The sequence below is a fragment of the Triticum aestivum genome, chromosome 6B (assembly GCF_018294505.1).
Source record: "Triticum aestivum cultivar Chinese Spring chromosome 6B, IWGSC CS RefSeq v2.1, whole genome shotgun sequence".
Classification (NCBI taxonomy): domain Eukaryota; kingdom Viridiplantae; phylum Streptophyta; class Magnoliopsida; order Poales; family Poaceae; genus Triticum; species Triticum aestivum.
In genome coordinates, this window is record NC_057810.1 from 521,028,658 (window position 1) to 521,032,774 (window position 4,117).

Below are 4,117 nucleotides of genomic sequence, written 5' to 3' on the forward strand. Positions count from 1 at the left end.
AATGAATCCGACCCGAGTTCATCTTCTTTATGAATGGGATTTCGGACATCCTTTTTGTAGGAAGTTTTCGTATGGGGTATTGTGTTTTATTCTCAAACACATCCCACTAGTATTAAAAGTACTTTTACAATACGATCTTCACCGTCGCGCCGGTGTCAAACCAGCCCGACAACATCACTCCTTAGCGGCCGACCTGCGTTAGACACGTCGCCGCTTTGTTGAGCCGAGTTCAACTTCTTCGAATCATCATCTCGGCCAATCGAACAATAGTTCGGCATCGTGAAGGATAAATCGTCACCAACATTGTCGTCCAACGGATTACATGGAGCGAGCACACCGGCATCGCCGCGCGGTCACTTCATCAAGCCAGCATTGACCGCGTCACAAGTTACGACCTGCGTCGGCATAGGCGCACTGTTGCTTCTTCAAGCCGATGTCCATCACGCCGAACTACTTCAACACCTCGGCTGACACGGCAGCTGCAACGTTTCCTTATCGACCTGCTCCGTCACCTCGGCTAGACCGAGGACTTCGCCATCTCTTCATCAACTTACTTCAGAGACTTCGGCGTCACTAGCCGACCAGCTTCATCACATTAGCTGGACCACGGGCTTCACCGTGGCGAGCCAACCTTTGCCAGGATCACCATGTCATTGCTTCATCACCCATCAGGCAATGGGTGTGCGGATCGAGTCCCAATTTTGGGAGTAACCTTTCTTTCGACCGCTACAAATAAATCACGTGCTATTAATCCTAGCAATTTTTGCTTGTTTGGGTTCATTTTTTCCAAGGAATTATTACTTTGCTTTGTTCCATCATCTGTACACAAGTCTATCAAATGATGGCCGCATTAGCGACAATTGCGTGGTGGTTCGGTCTGTTTCTGTGCATAGTTCGGCGAACGCCGTATCCGGAACTCGGACCGACCTGTGAATTCGAGCTTTGTCACGCCTTCACTGCGTCACGCCGACGCCCTGCATCGACATTGACCTCGACGCTCAGGCCATATCTCTTTCATTATTTACTTCGCTTGTATTAAATAAGTAGAAGAATTTTTTTATATACATTATTATCTTTATTTTTCATTACTTTTGGCTTGCGCTATTTTATCTGTGCAGCCAATTGACTCAGACTGAGCCGTGTTGTCACCTCCTTCGATCAAATTGTGCTGTCGCCTTGGCGTGCCGACCTGCTCCATTACCACGGTTGGACTGGGGGCTTCATATTCTCGGAGTGCCGAACTCTCTGCTCGGCCACCTCGGGACCAGCCTGGAGGCTGGAACCTTGTCCCGCATCAAGCTCGGACCGCGTCATCAATGTCGAACATATCAACTAGCTAAGTCGCTTTCATGCTTAGAAACTTTCAGTTTTAAATTTTGTTCGGTTCGACCAAACTTTAGCCTTTTTTGGCAAAAAGTTGTTTGTGAAAAAATTCCTTGTCATAACTTTATTTGTGACACACAAATTCAAATACCTCGTGAACTTGGGGGCTTCCTTTATGAAGCTTTTACTCTTGCATATGATTATACTTCTATGGCTTTGTTCCTTGTTCGTGTATTACGCCACAATATGCATCATATTGACTTAAGTTGTTCCGCAAGCTGGGTTGTCTGGCTCCTGTGCTTACCCCTACATTCCCGATTGGTCGGCTAGGGAGTAAAGGGAGCACCTCTGCGATTGTCACGACCGGGTCACCCGAGCTCTAACCTCAGACTAGGTGAAACCGAAAGCTAGCGCTCTTATTGTTTTCAATCATGATCGGCACACAACAAAACTCATGAGTACAAAAAATCTATTGCACAAGTCTCATAATAACAATGAGCAACCGAAGAAAGGTATCGGTGGGGGTACTATTTTCTTCGAAGATGCTTCTTACACTTCGTTAGTAATATAGCATAAGTTCCCTGAGCGCGCTTTGTCTGTTATAGCCTTATGTCTGATTGCCTGGTTATCAGAAACACTGTCGATACTCTCGACAGGTGGAGTACATAACACTTTTCGGTCCTTGACCAAAGAGGGATAAGCCGACGGTCGGTTAAGACGCGTTTAAAGTTCGGGTGAACACAGATATGATATAAGTACTTCGGTACACACAATCAATATAACATAAACTTCTTTTACCCAAGTCATTCGAGGGCTCTTAAATTTTATGTGAGCTGTTTTATAATAATTGTTCTTCTTCCTAGTCGTTGCAAAGTATGTTTTCTATCACTCCTTTTTTCGACGAGAGTGTGTGGTCAATAGCCGGGGAGCCTAATTTCCCTCTCAAAGCCGCTAAAGTTTGCTAAAATGGCCTAACGAGAAGTACTCCGCCTTCGGGATAGGAGGTTGAAGCCGTAGGCTGACCCGCTTGAAGTCTTGAGATAGGATGTGTCATGTTAAAGCACGACAGGAGCACTTTTTTTCTAAGACCAATTTTCTGATTGGCACCGAACAATTGATCTAGTTTGGACATTGAGTTTTTACTGACGTTTTTTGGTTTTTCCAATCCTATGGCACTTTTCAACTATTTGTGTGTTTTCCACATAAGTCTCGCAGTGCAACGCCGGACACCTTTAGAGATTCGGCAAAAATTCTCGGATATTGCTATATATGCATCAGTTTCGAATTGTGTCTTCGGTCAATAGTTGGGTTGCCCGGCTCCTGTGCTTGCCTCCTATGTTCCGCTTTGTTAGGCTAGGTGTGCAAAGGGAGAACCACTGAGATTGTGCTTCCAGCTCGCATGGTTAAGCACCGCAGTGGAGAAAGTCGAAAACTGACTGTCACAATAAGTGTAAACTGGTCAGCAGTCCGATGACTGTATTAAATGACGGGCCGTTCATAACATTGGCCGAAGTGTTTACAGCTTGACCTCGGCTATCGCCGAACACTAAGCGGGAAGGCTACTTGCTGGCCTCCCAACTTTAAGCTCTTATGACTAAGTGAAAGCTATAAAGCCCGCATATCTGATTGCCTCGTTTCTGCCAACACAACCGTCTTTGGGCACCGAGACGTCTGCTAAGGGTTGTTTTGTTATTTCGGAAACACCCTGTGTAGCATCTACAAGGGGGTAGAATCCGACGATGGGCCACTTTCAGATTATAAATGGTTGCAATGGAAGTGAAAATTTGGGTTCATTTAGACCACAGAGTTTGGAAGCTTTCCCTGAACTAAATCCTCAGTATTTTCCTCCCATATTGATTGGAACTGAGATTTCATGACCATGCTTAGCATGACAACCCAAAGAAAGGAACCGATAGCGGGACTATTTTCTTTGGACGATATTTCTTATGTTAAACAATAATATAACATGTCTCTCTGCGTACCTTTGTCTATAAAACCGTATGGCCGGATTGCCTTGTTTGTCGTAAATCTTTGCCCTCATAAAGGCTTTATAAAGTAGGACAAACACTCCTCGGCTGCTGGCCGAGGAGGTTGAAGCCGATGGCCGGTCAACAAAGTTTTGTACAATGTGGATCCGAGCATTAACTATGTAAAGTACCTGGATACATAGAGTCATTACACATAATTTGTGATTTTACTATGGATATCGATCCTTAATTCGGCCTCCCGTGCCCGCATTAAGGCCCGGGGGCTACTAGGCTTCGGGCTTATTATTTACAAATATTAAAAGGGCACATCGATCCCCTGATCTGGTGTTGCCAACCGACCAGTGTCTCGGGGGCTACTGCATTGACAATCTAATGCAGAAAATTTAAAGCGCAATATAGTTTTCGAGGAGATTATTATCCTCAGGTTGGTCGGCCGCACCCAACCTGAGTCTCGAGGACTTTGCGCACCGTGTTTCTATTGCTAAGTATGCTGCTGAGCTGGGAATTGATCCTTAGGCTGATTTTATGAATCGACCTGGGTCTCATGGGCTACTAGGGTCAGCGGTTTGATTTTTCCTTCAGGTGCATCCCAGATATTAGGCCAACACGCACCTTGAGGGCTACTGGCTATACATCTCGGCAGAGATTGTTGGAGAATGTTGCAGAAAATAAAAAAATTCTACGCTTCACCAAGATCAATCTATGGAGTCATCTAGCAATGAGAGAGAGGAGTGCATCTACATACCCTTGTAGATCGCGGGCGGAAGCGTTCAACAGAATGGGATTGAGGCAGGCGTACTCGTCGT